Here is a 26481-nt window from a genome sequence, read left to right on the forward strand (position 1 = left end):
ATTTTCTCTGTGTAAAAGTTGTCGAGTGTTAAAGACTTCTTTTTCTTGTTGTTAATCTTTCTCTTCTGAACTTCCTGAGTCTGGGTAGCCATCATTAGCCCAGCAGCTTCTCAGCTTTATCCTCTTGTGTTCAGAGACTGTCTGCGGTCTTTTGGCTCCTCAGGTCTGAGGTCTGGTTTTTTCCAAGGTCAAGCCCCCTGGTGGACCCCCTTGCTTGATCCTCTGCTGGAGGTTTCTTTACAAGTCTCAGGGAGCTGCTTCCACAGTCGTATACCAGTCTGCACTCGTTTCCCACTCAGGGTTTCAGAGCCTTAGCTCGCGGCTGTGTCTGCCTCCACCCGCGCCTCCACCTGCGTCTGTGCTCTGTGTACGCGCTCAGAGTTCGTGTGCGTTCTTTAGCTTTTTGGGGTCCTAAATCTTGCTGCACTCAGGAACAGGTCCTGGTGCTGCCAGTGACTCGATGGATGCCCCATACTTGCTCTATTTCTTTTTAGCTGGCTTTGGCGTTATAGGTGGTGTGTGTGGAGAGGGTGGGAGGGAATGGTTGCTCAGCCTGTGATTTAGTGAGAGCTGTTTCACCCTTTTATAGCATGGAAATGCCCCGATTCTACATACCTTCCATGCTGCACCCTGTTGTGGGGTTCCTCCGTTCGTCTGGACTTGTTTTTATGTCCCCTGAGGAGTCTTGTATGTTTCGATCAGGAGAGGTTAAGAGCTGCTTTTTACTCTGCCACCATCCTAACCCGGAACCTCCTAGTAACTGTATTTTTAATAAAATAAATTAAGTTATTATAGTTCGTCCTGTTTTGACCAACCTATCCTGGGTTTTTGTAATCATACTTTTAATTTTCTTGTTGTTAACTGACCATCACTTTAATAATTCAATGTACAATTTCCATAGCAATTGATGTCCTCTTCTAATCTCTTTCTTCTCCTCTTGTTCTTCTTCTTCCTTGTACAAGAACATATGTCTTTCTCAAGTGCTTTGACTTTTGTCCTTCATAATTATTCAAATCTTAATGACAAAATTCAGTAAGCAAAACTGCTAATTCCTTCAGTACTAGAGAAATAATGAATAAAGAAAGAAGCAGAGATATATGGTAGGTCAAGTATAATAAAGATCTCTTTTGTAGAAGGAAGAAATAGATTAAGTTTGGAAAACTGATTATAAACTTGGCATGAAAGCAAAATTTATAAGTGATTGAAAGAAAGAAAAATTCTTCGTGTTACCTTAGTTTTACAGATCATAGGGATGCTGAAGCGTTGTTTGTGTGTGTGTGAGTGAATGTGTGTGTGTGTGTCCACTAGTCCTGCAATTCTCTCTCCTCACTTTCACCTTTTGTTTTCCTTGACTTTTTTTTCAAATTCTTGCTTGAATCTGACCTTTTACATGAACCTTTCCAAATAATTTTTTAAAATCTAGTATCTTTCTGTGATTATTTCAATTATCTTGTAAATATATTGTTTTTACATAATCATTTGCATAATGTCTCTCATTATATTGTAAACTTTTAGAGGGTAGAAATTGATTTTTGCCTTTCTTTGAATACACAGAACTTAGCACACTACCTGGTAGGTGTTTAAAGAATATTCGTTATTTAGTTGACTGATTGATTGATAGATATCAACAGTAAGGTTGATTTGTAATTTAAATATAGATCTGTCCTCCAATAATGCAAAGCCTAGATCTAACTATCTTGTTTGACTTCCAAATTTGCTCCCATACAGCAACATTCAAATATTCATTTAGACCTAGAAGAGATCTTAGAGATCATGAATTATATCCCACTCATTTTACATATTAGTTGCTGAGGCCTACTGTTTTAGATTATTTGTGTTGCCAATATTTAGAGATATTACTGCCAATAATCAAATGTATTCTTAGATTCCAATCTTATAATTTGTTTTAATTTTCAAATCATGGTGGGGCCATCACAAAAAAGACAATACACAAAAGCCTGCCTAGAAGTAAACATTGTCCTACCATTCACCTTTTTTCTGGCACTCTAAAATTATGTAGTTTCAAGGAAGACAAAGTACACATATTTATAGGACCAGTCATAAAATCATTTTGGAAAAAAAACTATCCCCTTTTTCACCTGCTGACTGAAGGAATATTAGATTATCTTGGAGAAGAAATAAGATCGATCCCACCTTTTTGCTAGAATAAAAATAAAAAACAAATTCAAGATTGATGAGAAAAAGCTTTTTATTTAGCTTAATATACAGTTTGACTGCAGAGATCTTAAATTGAACTTGTATCTCTTCTGAATTTAATTCCATTAATAGATAGAGAAAAAGACATTTCCAGGTTTAATAAAGAAAACAAAATTCCGAAATAGCAGCTTCATGTTTCTAGGTTTTCTTTTAAAAGATGCTTTCTCATGAGATTCATATACACAGTTGAGTATGAAGTTTGACATTGTTTTTATTGAAAATGACAAACTTGAAAAAAAAGCAGAGTCTGACAAATTTAAAACTATTTAGAAGGATAGAGTCATTGACAGTACTTATATAAGGAAAAATATAACAAAATGAAGAGAAAGTGAATGTTGTAAAAAATAAAAACAATATTAATAACATGGAGCCATTGTTCAAATCCAGAGATTGGAGAAAATATAATAGAGATTCAAAGTGAATAGAACCCTAGCAATTGTGGTGCAAAAGCCAGTACTACAAAATGGTTTTTTACGCTTTGTGGAAGATGGTATTGGGGGTGGGGGGGAACAACAACATATGATGTAAATACACATGACATCAATGGATATACCTCAAAATCCCTGCTTGGAATGAAACCAGAATGCAGAGAGAATAAAGCGGATCATGCTGGGCAAGAAAGTGCCCAAGTTGGGAATGGAAGTTGCCCCAGGGAGGTACCCCAATCTAGAAGTTTCCTATTTTAATTGTTTTTTTTTTATTACTGATGATGATATGATAATTTGCTAAGTGCTAAGCCATTATTTCTAATTATTGGAATGGTACAAGTCTTATCAGGATGCTCTGAATTTCAGTATCCGAGAGACAATTCTCTTTTTTGTTCTTCCCAAGGTATATTTCTGACAGTACATTTTCTGTGGTCCTTATAATATGCTATAATGTGATATCATGTTTTATTTACATCTTAAGAATATGGCTCTTTTTTAAAAGCTTATTTATGGTCAATAATTTATTTGCCTATGTTAAAATTATCTTTATTCCATATATAGGAATATTATATATACATATGTGTACATGTATATACACATATATAATATACATATTGTGTGAAGGGAATTCCCCCTCCAAGGATCATGAACTGGAGTCCTACCTGTGTCTCAGTGTAAGTTACATGAGTAGGCTCCAGCATGGGTCACAGAACCCTAGGCTCAGGACCCAGAAAAGATCAGGTTATGGATCCAGGAGTAAAGGGGAGAAATAAAAGAGGGAGTTCCAGGAAGTGGGGTCTGGAAGAGTGCCCAAGTGGCTAGTTCATAATAGCTTTCTGTCTGCCTTCTCTTATTCAAGTAAATATTAATAAACTCCATGGAAATTAAGGACCTGAGTTTTAATTTATCTTTAACAATTGGCAATATGAAGTTCGGGAAGTTCTCGAGAAGGAATGCTCATTTTTGGGGGGAGAAACATTTTCATAAATAGCAATGATAAGACAAAGCTAAAACTATCATGTCTTTACTCAACTTGCTATAAATAATGATTATGTAACATCAAATCACTCTCTATGATAGGGGAAAAAGTCATTAATCATCTTCTTTACTGTGCCAACTCTGACTATAGCTACCAACCCAAATTGCTCATTTAGATTTGAAGGGAGAAGGGAAATGTAGGGGAAAATAAAAGGATGGATTCAGGGGAACTATGGAATAATAGTTCCATGGATTTGTGTTCCCATCCCTTTATTTTTCTTTAATATATGAGTTTAGGACTTTCACACTGGTGCTCTAACCTGATTTTCTTGCTGTCATCATTATTTTTTTGCTATTCATTTTCTTTTACCAAGTCGTCTGTGGAAAGGGATGAAATTTAATACAAATCAAAGCTTTAGCTCAAGTCAGACTAAGTAGCATTTTCATGAATTTTCTATTTCCCAGTCAGTGTACTAAGAAAAAAGTGAAAATGGTCACTACCTTCAAAAGACTTACTTTCTTTAGATGAGAGATGACATGTACAGGGATACCAAATACTAAATACTAAAAAATATGCATGAAATAAAAAGTGATTTTTGGAGAGTATTGACTCAAGGGAAAAGAAAAAAAATGTCCTCTAGGAACTGGCCTTAAGTAGAGCTGGGGATGTTCTTCCATTTGACTTTGAAATCAGCATAGAAGGTTTCCATAAGTATCTTAAGATTTTTTTTCTTCTGCCAATTGCTGCTATTTTAAATATAAAAAGGTAACCATAAGTTTGAATATATCATAAGCATTAACTTGATATTCCATGCAGATTTGCAATGAACTAATACTCTATATCTTTCAGTTCTAATTTTTGTTTGGATTCTTTCTTCCAAACCCTTTCCCTAGACTGAGATTTTCTAATGTTTTCTGAGGTATATAGGATATTGAACTCTATGCTTACTAATTAAAGTTAGATTAACAAGTGCATGAAGGCTCTATAATAGATGAGGGCTTTTTCAGTGCAAGCTAACTGTTCCCTGCCTGATTCTTTCCAAATGAGTTTTTTGAGCCTGGCTCCAACCATATGAATTGGAGGGGACTTTAATCTTATCTTCAGAATATGTAAAAGTAGTCTGCCTTTTTCAAGTATGGTACAACAGATTTCATCTAATAATCAATCATAAAGTCATAAATTTAGGGCTAGAAGTGTCCTTTGAAGGGCATCAGGTGTAATCCCTTTCACAAATGGGGAAACTGAGGAATAGAGAAGTGAAGTGACTTGCCAAATGACACAGAGCTAAGGAGTGTCTGGGTCAGGATTTAAAGTTAAGTTTTCCTGAACCTAGGTAGCACTGTAGATAAAGAACAGGACCTGGTGTCAAGAAAACATTAGTTCAAATCTAGCCTCAGACACATACTGTGACCCTGGGAAAATTGTGTTATGTGACCCTGGGAAAATCATATACCCTTGTTTGCCTCACTTTTCTCATATGTAAAATGGACTGGAAAATGAAATGGCAAACTTTGTTAGGAACTTTTTCTAAGAAATACCCAAATGGGGTCACAAGGTGTCAGAAATGACAGAGGAAAAACTTCCTGAACCCAATTCAAGGTCTTATCCAAAATACCTTATTGCCTGACTTCAACATATCTGTTTCCTGTATATGATTCCCTCAGACTGACAAAAATGTAGAATTTCAAAGGACTTCAGAAGTCATCGGCGAAACCCAAAACTGAAAAGAGAATCCCCCTGCGCTGCCCAGCAAGGGTTTACCTATCCTTTCCTTAGAGATCTTCTGAAATAGCTCATTTTGCTTTGGAATAGTTCTAGTTGCTAAGATGTTTCTCCTTATATCAAATCTAAATTTGCACCTTGACAATTTGCAGTGTCCCCTCAGTATTTCTAATTCTGTCTTAAGGGACCAAAGAGAGCAACTCCTAATGCCTTCCTTGTGGTTTCCTTGTCAGTACTTTAAGGTAGGGACCTTATCCTCTCAAGTTTGACATGGTACCCTTCCTTGAGTTTACCTTCTGTTCCTTTTTGATATCAGTAAACTTCATCAATTAACTGTCATTTAATGCCAATTAATTTTCAAATACCTAATTAAGATAGGATTTCCCTAAGTGCTTTTAAAAATAAATTGTCTTAAAATGTGTTTATATTACAGGTTGTTGCATTTATTTCTAAGATGAATGTGAGTTTGGCTCCATTTATTGGAACAATTGCCAAGATGAGAGGAGAGACAAATGATTCACCCACAGTCTTCAGTGTGAGGAAATGAGATAATATATGTAAACGGCTCTTGGCCCAGTGGCTGGCAAAGAGTAAGCTCTATATAAATGTTTATTCCCTTCGTCTGATGTATGGATCAGGGTGCCAGGTCTTCCTTCCCTCCCTAACTTCAAGATCTCTCCATGCATTGGATTGTTATCCTAGAATTTGCAGTATTTATGTCTGTTTGATGTTTTTGTTCTGATTAATGCTTTCTACACTGTAGGGAACTCTTGATATGGAAGTGGAAACCAACTAAGATCTACAGTGTTTTTATTTTGTTTTGCTATAATTCATGGTCATGGGGAGTTGTGTGGGGCATTGAGAGAACAATAGACTTCTCCTAATCACCCAGGTATTCTATGTGTCAGAAGCAAGATGAAAACCGTTATCTACTAACTCAAAATAAAATTCTTACCACTCTAATTTTACAACTAAAAATTAAGAATAAAAATTTTTAAAAAATTCAAATATACAATTCATAACCAATCAACAAGGAAGCCTAGAAATGAGACCATTCAAAAAAGGATTCTGACCTTAGTCCCTACTAACTTCATACCTGAATTTCCTTCATCTCATTGAAGAGTATGTTTATCATTTCTATGTGGATTTACTGAACATTTGAGCAATGACACTATTTCCTCCTGTACTCTTAAGAATTTTACAGATTCACTGATGACAAGCTGTCCTAATTTACTCTCAGGAGTTTAAAGAAATGGGGTGACCTCTGGTAGAGCTTGCTATTTGTTACTCATAAAATTTCAGGTATCTGCAAAATATGCAAGTCATCCTGGCTGTAAGATGATTCCCCCAGGTGGTTTCAAGACTTGATTTGAGCAAAATGATGGCCTTTCCAAGTTTGCTATACAACAACCCAGATCTGTCATGACCATGTGGGAATAGCCAGCAGTACATAATTTAAGAAACTTCTATTCATCATGTGTGCAAGGTTGAAAAAAAATAAATTCAACAAAGTTTTCTTCAGTCTCAGACCAACACCACAAGCAAATGTTTTAACTTTCTCTCTAAAGTCATTCTACAGTAGCAATAACTCTTATAAGGCTGAATTTATAGTGAGGGCACAAGAGCCATTTGGAGGATGTTTCCAATAGATTTCACTGTGGAAAATTGCAGAGCAGAATCAGAGACTTATGACCAGAGTGGTTATATAACTATAGACAGTTTTGATGCGAAAATTAAAAAAAATTTTTGACTTTTACTTCAATTCTTGGGGAACATTTAGAATATATTCTTAAAGGGATAGTTTGTGAACTTCTTGAAAGAGGAGTGATGATCAAAAACAGCAAGTATAGCATCATGTACTTTTTGATAGAACTAAGTGAATTTGTCAGAGATTAGTCAAATGTTAAGGATATTATATATTTTGGATTTGGGAAAATAATTTTTTATTTCATTATTTAATTTTTAAATATTTTTCATGGCTACATGGTTTATTTTCTCTCCCTCCTATCCTCCTTAACCCATCCCAGAGCCGACTAGCAATTTTACTGGGTTATACATGTGTTATCACTTTATATCTATTTCCATATTATCCATTTTTATAACAGAGCAATCTTTTAAAAAGCACAACTGCAAATCATATACCCATACAAACATGTGATAAATCATATGATTTTCTTCTGCATTTCTACTGCTACAGTTCTTTCTCTAGATTTGGATAGTGTTCTTTCTTGTATGTCCCTCCTTGTATGATACTAGTAGCAAATTCAATTACATTTGATTGTTCCACAATGCTTCAGTTTCTCTGTATGGTATTCTCTTGGTTCTGCTCATTTCACTCTGCAAAGGTTCATGGAGGTCTTTTCAGTTCATAAAAAATCAAGGAGTTTATCGTTCCTTATAGTACAATAGTATTTCATCACCATCATATACTACAATTCATTCAACCATTCTCCAATTGAAGGACACGCATCATTTTCCAATTTTTTGTCACCACAAAGAGTGAGGCAATGAACATTTTTGTACAACTCTTTTTTTTTAAACCCTTGTACTTTGGTGTATTGTCTCATAGGTGGAAAATCGGTAAGGGTAGGCAATGCGGGTCAAGTGACTTGCCCAGGGTCACACAGCTGGGAAGTGGCTGAGGCCAGGTTTGAACCAAGGACCTCATGTCTCTAAGCCTGACTCTCACTCCACTGAGCTACCCAGCTGCCCCTACAACTCTTTTTTATTATCTCTTTGGGGTACAAACCTAGTAGTAGTATTGCTGGATCAAAGGGCATGCATTCTTTTAATGCCCTTTGGGCATAATTCAAATTGATTTGCAATTGAGGCAAGCTTCACACTTACTCTGACTGGTAATCATACAAGTTTTAAACATTCATTTTACAGATGATGGAACTGAGTAGTCATGCTAATTTTCTAATTCTATGTAGCTAGTGAATGGCAAATTTTGGATTTTTGCATTAACACAATTAATGAAGAAGAAGAAAAAATAAAAAATAAAACAAAAATATGCTAAGCATAACTCTCTCTATCTGGGGTTAAGGTAACATTTTTAAGCCTAATTTACTTTCTATGGGCTCAGTGAATTTTCTGGAGAAAATATTTTAATTTTAAATTCAGATGAGTTTCTCATATTTTATTTTAGTTTCATTGCCTTATCTTCTATAGACTTAATTTTCTATAACATTTTGTGATATTAAATTGTTAAATATTATTAAATCATAAATGTATATGTATATATATTCTGAGAAAGAGAAATAAAATAAGAGTGATCTGTAGAGAATGATTTGCATGATCCTTAAGGTCAGATGATTAGTTAAATTAAACTGTCATAATAACTATGATGTGCAGTACTATTTCTTTAAAAGTCTTTTTGCTAGATCAAATTAAAGCACTTATTTTATATTTTCAAGGTCCATTGACATGCCGATTAGTGGAAGCATCTGAATAATCAAATCCTTTTGGAGATAATGAGGCTTAGCAGTTCTTGTGTTAAAAGAGTCTTTAAATGAACCCTCATCACTTACTGGTATACTTAATCCTATTTAAATAACAACATGTCAAACATGTCTGCTAATCAAGTAGCTGGTATCCCCACTGAGACTTCTATAGCTCTAAGCACTGTATATCACTGTGTAAGGATTTTTCCCAAATATTGACTTTTGGTTTTCAAGGTTACTGATGATGTGTTCATACCCATTAATCATTCTAACCACCTCAACAAAGAAGCTCATTAAGAAGACAAAGACATTTATCAAGTAAGTCATCAAGTAGATTATATACTTTCATTTTTACCTATAATAGATTATTGTTGAATAAATTATTTTAGTTTCTCATAATTAAGTATGCATAACACTTAAAACTTTATATTTAAATTCCCTAATTCAGTTAGGAACTATACCATGGTTTACTGGGCACAATTAATATTGTATAATTTGGAATCAATTATAAGTGTTAAAATAGATATGCTTTTTTGTTCAGTCATGAAAAATTATATTTAAGAAATTCTAAGATACAAATAAAAAATGCAAATGAGTTAATATTTTAGATCTTTCCGAATAGAATGTTTGATTTACTACATTAAAAGAGAAATTCTACTTTTAGAGATTGTTATATTCTTTAAAATTTCTGTATTTTCCTTCATTAATGAAAAAATTTACATAACAAAATGGATAAAAGATTGACTTTTGACTCAGAAAAATCTAAATTCAAGTCCTATTTGTAATATCTACTATTATATTATTGTGGACATATTGTATAATCTTTAAGTACCTTCTAGGAATTCCCTAAGATGAGATATTATAGATGAAATACTTATTTTTGCTGTGGAAGGAGTTCTCACACTGGAAGGTCCCCCACTGATAAACCGACAGGTCCAGAACCCAACCCACTGAAATAAAATGAATAAGAAAATGCCAAACCTATTAGTCAATACTTTACTGACAGTAATGGAATTTTAAAATTATATTTGTCATATAAAAATAAGTATCAATCTCTTATGTTTCATTACTCCTATAGGTGTTTTCATTTAGACTTTACTGTGGCTTTTCACATTAGTGGACATACCCTGCATCTTGATTTATTCACTCAATCTCTTCAGCAACACTGATTTTTCCTGGTTCCCCTTTTCTTTCTAGAAAACTACTTCCCTGTCCTATTTAATTGCTCTTCTTTATAAAGTTCCTTAAGATCTGTTCTTAGAGGATTCATGCATCTTGTGGTCTCACCTCTATGGGTATAAGTTTCTAAGATACATCTCTAGAACTGATCTTTATTTTTTTCTAACTTGAAGGTTTTCCTCCAAACATCACTTTATATTCTATATTCATTAAACTAAACTTAATTATATCCCAAACTAAATCACTTCTCCAAAATACATATGTTTTTCTATTCTTTCCTTTTGTCACAAAGGCACAGTATTAGGGGTCTGGAAGACTGCATATGCTGTAGAACTAGATATGTAATTTAATTAAACTTACTTTTCCTCCTTTTTGATAAAGGCTTTATTTTGAGTGTAAACAGGATTTTGAAGCTTCAGAAAAGACTTTTAGAATGGCAGAATATAGTGGATCACTCTCAATACTACTTCAAAAATGACAGTCAAACACAAAAATAAAGATCTGGGAGTGTCAAATAATTGATTAATCAAGTCAAGTCAGATTCGGGGACATGCTGGTTTTCATGAGCTCCATTCATGAGTTTTGTCATAAAGGATAGTACTCTGCATATGAAAAAGGGAAGAATAGATATTTGTATTTCTATTTATTGGGTATAAATTTCTTAGACATAGAAAACGGGCATTGGAATGTATAGAGACCAAGATTTGAGTTATCACAAAGGAATGCTAATACTATTATGGCTTTATTCCTCTGTGTTAACACAAACATCCATCTCTTAACATTCCAAATTATAGACAAAATTATAGAACACTGAAGAACTAAAATATTAAAGAAGTGCATCTTGGAATGGTACAAAAATAATTTAAAGCAGGGCTTGGCATTTCAAAGGTCAAGGGAAGTTTCTCATTTAGAAGTAATACTATTAGACAATTAAAATACAAAATTTTATGCTCATAATTTCTAAAAATGGATTTCAGGAAAAACATCCATGTCAATTGTGAAATATTTATATAATATATCTTCTAGGAGAGTCATGGTTTCAAGAGAAGAAAACTGATGTTCTGATTTGGGGTTCCTGAATTATAGTCCAGGTGTTACTAATTATTTTGCGATACCACAGCTTTATGCTCCAGAATTTATTTTCAAATGGCTGTCCCTTATTCTCAGAAATTTACTAATAGTGGTTGAGAAAGTAGCTTTCTGTGCACACAAAACTGATTAACAATTCTTTAGAGAAGTAACCAGTGTAAGAAATAACTAAAAACAGCTTATTAATGCCTCCAGTGTTCGGATACTTGTAAGGACTAATATCTCATCAGTTTTTAAAAGGAAGGAATAGATTATATTAAGGTTACTCTATGAATGTTCCATTTCTAACTGTGTTAGGAAACATCTGATTTTAAAGTATAGATTTGGTGTTATTTTGGAACATTATTATGCTGATAATAATTCTTTCCTACACAGTTAATTATCATACAAAATTTCTATTACTGTGTGCACTTTTCTCTTGGTTCTGCTTACTTCACTTTGCATCAATTTATAAAAGTCTTTCCAAGTGTTCCTGAACTCAACTTGTTCATCATTTCTCCTGGCACAATAGTTTTCTATTACAACCATATGGCAAAGCTTATTTAGCCATTTTTCAGTTGATAGATACCTCTTCAATTTTCAAATCTATACTACTAAAAATGAGCTGCTAGAATATGTTTGTACAAATAAGTTCTTTTCTCTTCTTACTGATCTTTTTGAGATTATTAGGTTAAAGGTTATGTATAATTTTATGGCCCTTTAGACCAGGTTGTATCAATTCCCAGTTCCATCAACAGGGCATTAGTATCCCAATTTTCGCATATCCCTCCCAAAATTTATCATCTTTTTTGGTCATGTTAGTCATTGTATGTATCTCAGAATTGTTTTAATGTGCATTTCTCTAATAAATAGTGATTTGCAGCATTTTTAATATGATTGAAGATATTTTTAATTTCTTCTTCTGAGAACTAGCTGTTCATATAATTTTAAAATTTATCAGTTGGGAATAGCTTTATATTCTCATAAATTTGGCTTATTTTTCTATGTATTTAAGAAATGAAACCTTTGTTAGATATTTGTTATAAAATATTTCCCCAATTTTTCATTTCCTTTCTAATCTTGGTTACATTAGCTTTCTATGTACAGAAACTTTTAAATTTAATATGATGAAAATTTACCATTTCATTTTTTTGTAATTTGCTCTATACATTCTTTGGTAATCAGTTCTTCCCTTATCCATAAATCTGACAAATAAAAATTTCTATATTTCTCTAATTTGTTAATGGTATTCCTCTTTATTTTTAGATCAAGTATCCATTTTGTTTTATTTTGATGCATGATGTGAGATATTGATTTGTGCTTAGGTTCTGCAATATTGTTTTCTAGTTTCCTCAGCAGTTTTTATGAGATAGTGTTTTTCTCCCCAATAACATGAATCTTTTGGTTTATCAAACATTAGATTTGTTTATCAAACATTAACCACTGCCCTAATTTCCTAAACTATTCCATAATACACTACTCTAATTCTTATCCTATACCAGATTGTTTAGGTCTAACTTTATTTGTGTGAAATATATTCTGTAATTGTGTTAAAGTTGCTGAGTTTGCTTTGGTAAGTATACTACTAATTATTTCATATTGTCTATGGTTAATTGAAATGGAATTTCTACTTATATTTCTTGCTGTTGGGCTTTGTTAATAGTAAATAGAAATGCTGATGATTTATGGGTTTATTTTGTACCCTGCCACTTTGCTTTGTTGTTAATTGTTCCTATTCATTTTTTGGTTAATTCTTGGGATTCCTTATGTGCATTAGCATTAGCAAAGAGAGATAGTTTTATCTTTTCATTAATATTCTAATTCCTTCAGTTTGTTTTTCTTCTCTTATTGCCACATCTAAGTGTTGCTAGTATAATATTAAATAGTAGTGGTAGTAACAGGTATGCTATCTTCTCTGATCTTATAGTGANTCTTTTAACCTGTTAATTTCCTTTTGAGCTATTTCCCAATTGTCTCACCAAACCTCTTCCGTCTTTCTCACCATCTCAGATGTGAACTCTTCAATAGCTTGTGGCCAGTTTTCATTATTTTGGAAAGATTTGGATATGATTATTTGTTTGTTCTCCTCTGATGTTTGCTCTGTTGTCTGAATTTTATCTGTGTAAAAGTTGTTGAGTGTTAAAGATTTCTTCTTGATGATCTTTCTCTTTTGGGGTTCTTGTCTCTGGGTTGCCATTGTTAGCCCTGAGCCCTCTCAGGTTTATCCTAACACTCAGGGTCTGTCTGCTCTCTTTAGGCTCCTGAGGTCTGAGGTCTAGTTGTTCTCAGGGTCAAGCCTCCTGGTGGTCCCCTTGCTTGTTCCTCTGCTGAGGTTCCTTTAACAGTCTCAGGGAGCTGGTTCCACAGTCGTGCACCCCTCTACACTGGTTCCCACTCAAGTCCATGCCTGTGTCAGGATCTGTGTATGCACTTGCATCCCTGCCCCACTCATGCCTCGGCTCAAGGTCTGTGTTCAAAGTCTGAGCGTTCTTTAGCCTCTTTGGGGTCTTAAGTCTTGATGCTCTCAAGGGAAGGCCCTGGTGACCCCAGGTAGCTGCCAAAGACTTAATGTGTGCCCCAAAATTGCTCTAACTCTTGTGTGCTGGCTTTGGCACTGTAGGTGATGGTGGGTGTGGGAGGGGTTGCTCAGCTCGTGTTTTAGTGAGAGCTGTTTCACCCCTTTATAGCATGGAAATGCCCCAATTCCATGTACCTCCAATGCTGCGCCCTGTTGTGGGGTCCCTTTGTTCTTCTGGATTTGTTTTTATGTCTTCTTGAGGAGTCCTATATGTTTTGGTTAGGAGATGTTAAGCAGCTGCTTTTTACTCTGCTGCCATCTTAACCAGGAAGTCTGGTAAAAAGTCCTGTTGTCCTTTAATAGTTCTTGGAACTCTTAAAAATTTCCTGCACAAGCAGTTTCTATTTCTATGGATTTTTCTTTAATTTATACTTATAAAAAGGCTTAAGTGTCCTGGATGATGAGGTTACTTGCCTATAATCATTCAACATATAGAAACTAAACTTTTATCTTCTTTCAAACTGCTTTTCATCAATTTCTTCATCATCTTCTTACTTTTGTTGATATTATTAGATAGCCATCTTAGATAGACAGGCATTCAATTCCTGTGATTTCATTGATGTAGGGAACTTCCTGGTATGGAAAATCCTTCTATATCTCTCATACACATCTGCTACTTTTATGAAATTTTTAATCTAAGTCATATTACTCTGGAATACTAAGAGTTTTAACAAATCACTATTAATTACTTTCTATCAAAGGAAGGACTTAAAGCCAGTGTGACTACCTCACAAAGATTGTGAAAGGGGTTGGTGGGGTGGGGGGAGACTGAGAAAAGAGCTTTCCTGATCCAATTCACGAAAACTGAAAGATCTTCCATCAGGAAAATACCATATTTTTATTCCATAGTTCCTTTTATTTTCGCTGTTTGATAGGAAACATTATTTCCTTCCATACAGTAATAAATGCACAAACTACCCTTTCTATTGATACCATTTTGTACTATTCTTATGCTTTCCAATTTGTGTTGAGTGCATTTTAAAATTAAAAAACAAACCTTCAGGACTTCAATTGCATTTTAGTAATGAATCTACAATCCATTATATTTTAAGCCTTCAGACTTTTGCCTTTTTTACCTATTTTAACAATGAGAATATGAGACAATAAATTATAAGTATTAGTTTTATGGCAAAATACAGTTTAATATGTTGTACATTTTAGCACAAAGTACAAAAAATATCCATCTTCCTAGTGTCATAAAGCTTATTGAAAACTGGTATCATGCCATTAAAATTAATGTAATCTCTTTTCTCTTTCTTTTTAACTCACACTGACCTTTTGCCCATCACTATAAGGTCATTTCCTCTTCAAGAGAATGAACCTGTTCTGATTTTCCAATTTGGATTTAAAACCTGAAACTAATGCTATAAAATGTTCCTTTTCCAATTTATCTTTCATACGAAAAATGATTTAATTTCTACTTAAGCTTTCTGAATTTCCATTTGGATATTTTCCATATTATTTCATCTCATTAAAAAATACTATTGTGAATCTTTAGAACTAGGGTGTTGGGAACTATGAACGACAACTCTTCTGAGCAATACAATTATCCTGAAGAATTCTGAAGGACTTATGAAAAAGAATTCTATCCACCTCCACAGGTAAAAAAAAACCATTGGAGTCAGTATGCACATCAAAGCATAACCATTTTTCACTTTAGTTTATTTGTGTTTTTTTATTGTGTGGTTTGGGATTTATATAAAGATTCTCTTAAAATAATGAACAATATGGAAATACATTTGCATGACAATTCATGTATAATACAGATTGAATTGCTTACCATCTTCATGAAGGCAAAGGCAAGGAATAGAGGGAGACAATTTGATCTTACACCCTTATTAAATATATGTAGAGAATAGTTAATATATGTAATTGGGAAAATAAAATATTTTATAAAAATAAAGTTCGATTGAGGTATTGGTTTCTTACTTGGACATTCCTAGAAAATTTTATTCTCACTTCTTGACTAATATTACCAAGCAAATATATTTACATTATGCAGTGTTTGTTTACAGATGTCTCTTTTTAAGTATATCTCCATATACAATCACACCCCATTTGAGGAGAATTTTCTAAATATTCACTATTTTTCATCCATTTGTTTATATGACCTACCTTTAAAACTTTAAATAATGAAGTAGAAAAGGTCTAAGGTGGAGAACTCAGGGAAATTCCAAGTCACCTTGCATTCTAATTCCAGAGTTAAAAGACAAAAAATGAATCCCTATGGCTTATGTAAATCGTTATCATCAGATTTTCAAAAATTTGGTCAGAGGCTAAACAAAAATGTTTATCATTTCTAACCAAAAATTTCTACAATTTCAGGAAATCAAAATTTTGTACATGATTCTAATAACCGTTTATTTTTAATTTATATCAATTGTATCAAAATGAATTATTTTACTTCTAAACAAAGGGTGCATAGCATTGAAAGAATGAAAAGAATTAGTGGTTATCTACTATAACTCCAAAAATATAAGAAGAAAAAGAATATTCACCAGTATAGAAAAAACTGATGGATTCTGAATGCAGATTGAAGTAGACCGTTCTTTAGTTTATTTCCCTCATGAATTTTTCTCAAATGTACATGCTATGCCTTCTTTCACAACAAGATGAATATGGAAATATGTATTACATTAAAACAAATTTCCAATGGATTGCAAAATGTCAGAAAAGAACTATTAAAAATTATATTGACATGTCAAAAATAGATGAAAGTGAAAAAGAAGTAATAGTTAAACAGTAAGAGAATGTGAGAAAGTTCAAAAAAGCAAAAATTCAGGAAGTATATAGCTTTGGGGAAAATTTAGAACAAGTGTAAAAAAAACTTGACATATTTGAAAGGCCTCTGAGTGGATAGGAATAACTGATAAAGACTTATGTAAGCAGTGACTTGAGAGCCTAAGGTGGGGAGGGAATGAAATTAGGTACATCCATTTTGTATAAGAAAGCAAAAAAAAAGTATATAATTCAGTTGATTTAAAAAATTCACTGCTTAAATATATGAGAATCAGTTATCTTGAAATTTCCTGTCTTCAAACACAGTCCCAAAGGCATCTGATAAACAAGAGATTCACCATGGTCTAGTGGTTTTAATGCTAGCTTTTAAAGTAAAAAAAATGCTATGTTCAAATCGTAGCATACTAGCATTGTAAAAATGAGTGAGTCAGTATCTCAATATCCTAAGAAATTTTCTAAGTTTATATCACTGATAAATGTTTTTGTTGATTATTGATTGATATCTGTAGTAACAGTTTTTCATATGGATGAAATCAAAGTCCTGTCATAATTTGTCACTTGCTAATTCTCACAATACTGTCTTCCCCCCTCAATTTTTGTAATGATTTCACAGTAGTTAAAGTATTTTAAGGATCTATATCCACATAGATATGGAAGCATTAGGGAAATATGGTGAAGAAATCCTTTTTAGATAAATCATGTTAGCTCATATACACTATGGCAACAAGAAGTATTAATAGAAAGAACAACAAAAACTCCAAAGAATTGAAAGTGTATGTTGTAAAATTACAATGCCCAATTTTGGTCTTGAAGAAGAAATATTAGAAGACATATCCTTCTACCACTTTGCTTATGTTCAAGTTCAATGATCATAAAATGGCACACATTTTATATTTTTTTATGAATGCATGGGCTTTGTTGATTTTCTTCCTCTATATGTTTTTTTCAATAAAAATATTCTTTACTATGGATGATTCTCAGGAAGGAGAGCAGGAAAGCTGTTAAAAAGTCAAATTTAATCACTGTAAAAACAAAAAATAACAATAGAAAAATTTAAAAAGCTATGCTTACATAACCAAAAATATTTTATGACAATTTTTTTCTACAATATACTAATTTTTATTACGGTGTAATTAGAATTTTTTACCTCAGGACTCCATTTCTCAAAATCCCACTTTTGTTCTCATGTTATGTCCTTATGTTTTGGAGATAAAGTTTCTATAACCCCACCTCTTGCTCTCTTCTCCCAAGAACGCAGCTGGGAAAACCTCTCTTTACTCAGACTTTTACTTTTTGTCATTTATTTATTTTACTTCAAGTGATTATTAATAAATCTTATACGATATAATACTTGGAGTTATTGGATATTAATTTAAATTTAACATTGTTGTTGACCAGAAGTCTGGAGTTTAGGACCCTTACTTCTACCTTAGTTAAAGACAGATTACTTTTGAAAGTCTCTGCCGCCCTCACTGCTCTTCATCCTCTCACTGCCATTTCTGCTGTCTGAAAGATACTGCAGTTCATGCAGTCTCTCCCCTCGCTCCCTGCCACCGGCTTCCTACCACTGCTGTTTGCCTGAACGTCTGAGAGCCGTTTGGAAGCACCTTCTTTTTCCTGCCAGAAGCCTGAGATCCAAATCCCCTTGGGCTACCCCTCCCACGTGGTTCTCCAGGCTGCATTAGCTACTTTTCAGCAGGGAAAATGAGTGTGGTATAGCTTTTCTAGGCTATCCACCCCAACCCCAGCCTGACTAACCCCAGGTGGATTCCGTACTCCTAGCTTTTGGGGGGTTATGACTGAGGTATCACTGCAACACATTCATTATGGGGTTCATCCACACTATCCACCGTTCATCCACCAAGTGTGGATATGGGGAACCCTAGAAATGTTATGAAAGGAATCTAGATGGTTGATGATACTCAAGAGGAGAAGGAACCTTGAAAGAGTCTGGAGGTGAATTTTAAGCCTTTTCAGACCCCATTGCTTTATTGATGTTAACTGTTTCAATTTTGTTCCCCTCCAAATAGTGAAGAAGTCTCTATAATATGGCTATTGGAATTGAAAAGGACTCTTGAATTCAGAGCCTGTATCCTGTCATATAAGTTATATTTCCTGATTGTTTATTTTAAGATTTATTTTGTCTTTTTAAGTTCACCTACTAATCTAATCTAATATCTTCTGTTACACTAAGTCATTTTAAGTTACTGTATTTTGTCCATTAGCTATATGTTCTGTTATGTTGTCTTTATTTGTACCTCCCCCTATCACTGGCCTGGAGAAAATACTATTATTAAAATCCATAAAAAAAGTTGCAAAACCATTTTCTGTGGCAAAACCACAGGCCATTATGGATGCCGGGTTTGTCACCAAATGCATTGAGGTCACATGTTGCCTTAATGGCCTTTTGTTCTTTTTTGTCTTCATTAACTGTCACATAGATTATGATGGATGGACTCCATCAAACTGTTTATAACCTGTATACAACCTTTGGAGAATTTAATGACCTAAAATTTTGATTTGCCTACCTTTGATTTGTTTATAACAAAAGGTCAGGGTCCATTTAGTAGTTGATTTGAAGTGCAATTGCACTATGTATTCCCCACCTCTACATTTATTAAAAATGTAATGGATGAGATATCTGAAGTGATTTTCACTATTGTAGTCCTTGTCTTCACATAAGAATGGATGGGACATATAAAGACATGCCTTTTACACTGTTACAGTCTCATACCAGAGGAGGGAAGTTTCCCAAGGGTATTGGTTACCTTATGATGGGTCATAATTTCATCTGGGAGGTGGGAAGAATTTTCCAAAGGAGCCTAGTGGCTCCTGGATGTTTTTCTATATATTGTAACTCTTCAGCTTACTCTACCCTTCCACCAGAACAAACTCTATTCTTGGTGACATTTTAGACAAAAATGTTTTTCAATAGCAGTACAAAAGTTTGTGTTTTTCTGGTTTCTCCTGCCACATTTTAGAATGATGGCAGTAATAGACTTTTTTAGAAACATCTTCACCAAGATTGAATGATTGCCTAGAACTGTAGAACTTGTGACAAGTATCTGTGAGCTTCAAAGGTTTTTAAATGTCACATAGCAACTCATGTGAATCATAATAATAGAGGGTTTGTTTGTTATTGTCATTAAATGGGGTATTATGATTTGGGGGATTTGGGTATTTCTTTGAATGTGCATTACCTTCTGAACTACTGTTTTAAAAAAGCTGTTACTGAAAATTATGGGCACTCACACTATGGATCATGGCCAAGTTAAAAAGGAAATAAATCTCATTTTGTTGTAAGAAACCTTTGTATTGTGCCTCTCCTTGGGTAACAACACAGTGTGTCCCTGATTGTGAACTATATATTTTTGATTTTTTAAAATTTTATTATTGTTTTTCCTTGTATGTGCAATAGAGTATTCGAGTTTTCTTTTTTCTCTCATTTTTTGTACTTGAAGCGCATGTTAGCAGTACTAATGATTTTTTTAATTTATTTTGCACTAGGGTAATTTTAAAATGTCCATTAGCCCTAATGTCAATGAATACCCAAAAGCTTTAGACTATGGAAACCTGCCATTGATTGTTAAATATTATGGGACTTTGATTAATGATTGTGTCTGATTCCAGGAGAAGGAATCACTAGAGAGAAACTGCACAATGCCGAAGAGCACAAAGTTAACCTATAGAGTGCCAATGAGCACAAGGTCAAAGAGACCAACGAATCCTGATTGGATTGATGATATTCTGTGCCAAGACAGGGAATTTGAACTTATTTTTGCATTTGAGGAAGTGACTATTTGCAAAGTCAGACACAGGATTCTCTCATACCAGATTCAGACTTCTACCAAGTAACTCAGTTTGGTTGCCATTTTGGCTCCCCTATCCCTGAAAGCAGAAGTAAAATCAGACCAAGGAATGCTATTTCCCATCTGTTTCAAAATCTAGTCCTTTTTCTTTCTTCTATGATTCTAAGTGGGATTCTGAGAAATGACAATTTTCTGTAGTCCTGGCTGCTGATTGGGTAAGTACATAATTGCTCCTATAGACTGGTGGGACATAAATCACTTTACTCAGGTCCTGATTCAAAGACCTATTATAGGTTTATTTTTCCTTCTTTAGAATTTTTACAAAAAAATACTTTTATATTGTATATTTCATCCAGAAGTTATTTTTTCTTTTATTTGGAGTTTTTAATGTTTTTATTTTTTTATCAATTGATTCATATACCTCATAACTTAGCCATGTATCACAAGGTGATCCATGTGTTTGTCAACACCCTCCTCAAGGAGGATTGTATTATTATCCAATAATGCAAAATATAAATTCTTTTGAGAGTAATTTTAGGATAAGAAACTTGCTACCTCCCCAAATCAAGAAAGTGAACTATTTGGAAAAGGCATCATGAAGATGCTTGCAGAAACCACACGCTGCACCAGAAGATCCAGAGTGAACTTTGGGATGTGGTAACTTGAACTGCTGGGGATTGAATACATTTATTTTGAATGTAAACTCCTATGTTAAAGGGGACTTCCCCCTAATTGTTTTTTGTCAATGTAGAAATCATTGTTGTTTTTTCTTTTATTTTCCACTTATCCCCAAATTATTGTAATTTCCCCTTAGAAATTTCAATATTGTATGTACCTCTAGTTAAAGGTCTCTAGAGATATAAGTTGGTTATGTGTTCTGATTCCATGGGGAATCTAGACATGTAAATCTGGGAGATTTCTACATGCTCATTTTTCCATTTGAATCCCAGGGGGTTTGTGTAATTAGAATTTTGTACCTCAGGACTCCATTTCTCAGAATCCCACTTTTGTCCTCACATCATATCCTTATGTTTTGGAGATAAAGTTTTTGTAACCCCATCTCTCTCTTGCTTCTTCTGCTAACATGGTTGGGAAAAATTTCTCTTTACTCAGGCTTTATTTTTATCTTTTCATTTCCTTTACTTCAAGTGATTATCAATAAATCTTATAAAATATAATACTTGGAGTTGATGAACATTAATTTTAATCTTACATTACTTGACATTAAGTTATTTAAGACAAAATCAAAAAGACTGATGAAGCAAATCTCAACTTTAAGGAAGGAAGTTTTGAGGGATAGTACAGAATCTAAAAACCAACAAAAACAAGCAAATAAACATTACCAGAAGACAAAATAAGCATGTCAAGAATTGCTATTAAAAAAATGTACTTGTGGCATTATATTCCTCTATCTCACATCTTTACATTCATAATGACACAACATTTTTCTCATTCACAAAGATTCTGGAGTTTAATGTCATTTAAAGTTCATTAAAAATCTAAGTGTCATGAATCTATGGCCTTTGTTTTACCCCATCTCTTCATTCATCTCGAGAATCTATTTTGCTACAGAAGCCTTCTCATGAGGGAAGGTAAATGTATTATTGGATTTTTTCACATTGCAAATGAACTCTCTCTTTGTGTCTTCTTCCTCTGCATGGCCAGTTTCTCCCATAACTTTCATTTTGTGAAAAATGCCTGCACCCGCTTATGTCAACAAATCATTGATAAAAGAAGTGGATCCTTATAAGGGTAGAACACATCTTGTTCAAGTTGTAAGTTTATTTACAAAGATTGCTGACACATAACATAAAAAAGCTTTTGATAACTTTTCTGAAAGTCTTTCAGACCCACATAAATCATCAGCAATTCTTTATTGTACCAGTAAAGCCCAAAAGCAAGAGATAGATAGAGAGAGATCCCATTTAAAATAACCACAAACAATATAAAGGGCCTGGGAATCTATCTGTCAAGATAAACACAGGAACAATATCATTACAATTGCAAAACACTTTTCACAGGAAGTCAGATCTAAACAATTAGAAAAACATTAATTGTTCAAGGGTGAACCCAGCCAAAATATTAAAAATGAAAATTTTTCTTAAATTTATTTATTTATTCAGTGACAAACTCATCAAACTGCCCAAAAATATTTCATAGCTTGACAAATTCATTCAGAAGAAAAAATGCCTAGAATACAAAGGAAATTAATGGAAAAAAAAAAAGGTGACTTACCTCATCTGATCTCAACTATGTTTGAAAGCTTTCTCTTAGAACTTTCATTTTGTAAGAAATGTCAGGGCTAGGTATCTCAACAACTCAGTGATAAAAGAAGTGGATGTTTATAAAGATGGAACACATCATGTTTATCACATCAAAACAATCTACAACTGGCTGGGAAACAGAATGGAAGACCAGTGGAATAAATTAGACACTCACCACACAATGGCCAATGACCATAGTAACTTAGTATAAAGAAAAACCAAAAGATCCCAGTTTCAGAAGGAGAACTCACTATTTGCCTAAAACTGCTGGGAAAATTGGAAAATACTATGGCAGAAACTAGGAATAGACCAACATCTCATGTTATATACCAAAGTAAAGTCAAGCTGGGTACATGAATTAGAAATAAAGGGTGATATCATAAATAAATTAGAGGAACACAAAATATTTTACCTGTCAGATCTATGAATACAGGAAGAATTTAGGTCAAACAAGACACAGAAAACATTATGAGATACAAAACAGAAATGCTAACTACAATAAATTTAAATTATTTTCTGCAGAAAGAAAAGCAGTACAACCAAGATTAAAAGGCAAACAACAAAGGAAGGAAATGTTTTTAACAAGTCTCTCTGACACAGGTTTCACTTCTCAAACATATCTGTGTCCCAAAGAGATTAAAGAGAGGTGGAAAAAATCTTACTTGTACAAAAATTTCTATAGTAGTCCTTTTTTGTGGTGACAAAGAACTGGAAACAGAAGGGATGCCCTTCATTTGGAAAATGGCAAAACAAGACATGTATATCCTTGTAATGGAACACTATTTTGCCATAAGGAATGAAAATCAAGATGATCACAAAAAAAACTTTTGAAAAACTTATATGAAGTGATTCAATTGAAGTGAGCAGAACTAGGAGAATGTTGTACATCATGACAAAAATAATGTTGATGATCAACTGTGAATGATCCATGGCAACTGCATGGGACTCATGATGAAAAAATATCTACTACCACAGAAAGGCTGAATCAGAGTACAGATTAAACTGTACCATTCTTTACTTTATTTCCTCCACAAATTATTCTCTTGTGTAAGCAATATATGTCCTGTTTCACAAAATGATGAATGTAGAAATATGTATCATGTGATAATATATGTACTAACTATATAACATTACCTGCTTTCTTAGAAATAGGGGAAGGATGAGATGAAGGGAGAAAATATGAATTGACAAATGTCAGAAAATTAATATAAATTATAACAACATGGAATCTGGAAAAAATGTATAAAACTCTTTAAAAGACATTAAGAAGATGGATTCATCTATAAAAAAGGTTTGACATTATTTTCTTAGATGACTTATTTAAGGTTTCATGGGAAATGCTCCCTCTTGGGAGCCATCCAGGGGTACCATGCCCTAGGAAAACCTTTCCAGCTCCTCTGTTATGAGACTGTAATAGCCATAAAAGGCATGTCTTTATATGTCTCATCCATTACATTTTTATAAATGCAGAGGTGGGGATTAGTGCTACAACACTTCACTTCAGCTACTAAATGGACCCTTATCTCTTGTTACTAACAACTCAAAGATACTTTTATAATGTGGTATCTTCTCCAGTCCATTCATAGGGGGAGGTACAAATAAAGTGCATGTAACAGCACATATAGCTAATTGTCAAAACACAGTAACTTAAAGTGACATAGTGTAATAGACCTTAACAAACAAAATAAAATCATAAAATAAGCAATCAGCAAATACAATATATGTGACAGAATACAGGCACTGAATTCAAGAATACATTTTTTCCAATTCAGATACAGAGACTTCCATAAAACAATAGAGTCTGAAAAGGCTTAAAAATTTCACCACCAGACTCCAAAGTTCCTTCCCCTCCCCAGGATCATTATTAGGTTCCTTTTGTCACACCTCTGTGATCTCCCATAGTGAGGGAGAATTCTGCACTGAACATAGTGTGGACAAATCCCATATTGGATGTATTTGTAGAGACTGGGCAGGCCAGAATGGCAAGGGAGTGTAGGGAGATGAATCTCTCCTCCCAATTGCAAGGGCCAGGGCACCCAGGAACAGTAGGAAGAAAAGACATCCTAAAACTGGGAGCTGTTTGAGATAGGTAATGTCCTGTTCTTTCATAGAGTGAGCCATGCTTGCAATTCTACTTCCTGTTTGGAAGAGTAACCTTTCTTCCCTTTCCCCCTAGGAGTAAAATGCTGGGGAGCAGCTTGTTTCTCCTGCTATGTGGAAAGGGTAAAAATCATTTAGGAGGCTAATTATTGCCTAAAGAAAACACACAGGGGCTTCCAAGGCAAGCAGGGTGCATTTAGCTGTTGGCAATGTAAGTGAAAGAGAGATTATTTATACTTTCCAAGCCTCTAGAGAACAGCTCCAAGCAGCAGCAGCAGCAGTAGGAGAACAGGAGCAGCAGAAGCAATGGCTCCACAAGGACCACCGAGCAACAGGTGGCAGCTACAAAGAGAGTTGGGGGTTGGGGGGAGAAAGAGGGGGCAGGCAAGAGAAATGTGGTTTCTTTTCAAACTAATCTACTCAGAGAGAATTAAGGGTTCTGAACCCCACTTCTGGTTGCCATAAATGTAGAATTTAAATTAATATTCAATACTTGAAGTATCATTTTTATGAAGTTTATTAGTTGACAAAATTTTACTGCTTGACTAAGTTTTTTCTACCTGCTCAAAAAGTATGCTCCACCAAAGCTGAGGACAGGAAGGAAAAGAGAGGCAGAGAGATGAACCTTCACCCAATTTATATCCTGTCTACATTAGCACGTAAAAACAGGAAGTGAGTGTGGTTCTGGGAATCATAGTTTTGTTGGGGATCTTAGTTTTTAGAATAACAAATTCTAATTACACAAAATGTATGTGTACATATGTATACATATATGCATATCCATACATTCATGTATGCTTTTGTCTTCTGGGTTTTTAACTTAATCTTCAGTGTTTCCATAGTCATTTTGTAGGAGTTGTGCCATAAGAAATAATGAACAAGATGATTTCAGGAAAATCTGAAAAGAATTATATGAATTGTTGCAAAACTAAGAGAGCAGAATTAGAACATCATATACAGTAACACAGTACTGTACAATGATCAATTATGAATGACTTAGAAATTATGAGCAATGCAATAATTCAAGACAATTGCAAGGACTCATGATTAAAAATTCTGACCACCAGCAGAGAATGAACTAATTGAGTCTGAATGCACATCAAAGCATAATATATTTTTCCTTTATTTCCTTCATGAGTTTTTTTCTTGTATATGTGATATGTCTTCTTTCATAACATTATAGGTATGGAAATATGTATTGCATAAGAGCATATGTCTAGCCTATATCAGATTAGTTGCTGTCTTGATGAGAGTTAAAAAGATGGAGGAGGGGAGAGAATTTGGATCACAAAATGTCAGAAAAAAATTGTTAAAAATTGTTTCTACATGTTTATAATGCTGTATATACCTTTTGACTCAGGATCACTAGAATATAAGAAAATGACCAATATGTACAATAATATTTAGAACAATTATTTTTTAGTGTCAAAGAACTGAAAATTAAAGGGATATCCATCAACTGAATAATGACTGAGCAAGTTGTGTATATAATTGTGAGTTAATATTTTTGTGCTAAAAGAAATCATGATTTTGATGGCTTCAGAAAAACCAGGGAATACTCATGTCAACTAATGTAAAGTGAAATGAGGAAAATTAGAAGATCATTTTACAATGTAATAGCAATAGTCAACTGTAAAATATTTAACTATTCTAATTAGTATAGTTATCCAAGATAATTCCAAAAGACTCATAATGAAAAATATTATCCAACTCCAAGGAAAGAAATGATGAACTCCAAGTATAGTTTGAAGTATCTAATTTTCACTTTTTCTTTTTTTTTTGCCAAAAGACTAATATGGAAGTTTTAAGTGATTTCACATGTATCATTGATAGCATATTGCTTGTCTTTTCAGTGATGGAGGAGTAGAAAAGGGGAGAAAAAAGGCAGAGGGCTGAACCCAGGACTTCCTAATTTTAATATATGTGAAGGAAATTTATCCTTCCCCCCTTTCTGG

Source organism: Gracilinanus agilis, chromosome 4 (assembly GCF_016433145.1).
Source record: "Gracilinanus agilis isolate LMUSP501 chromosome 4, AgileGrace, whole genome shotgun sequence".
Taxonomy (NCBI): Eukaryota; Metazoa; Chordata; class Mammalia; order Didelphimorphia; family Didelphidae; genus Gracilinanus; species Gracilinanus agilis.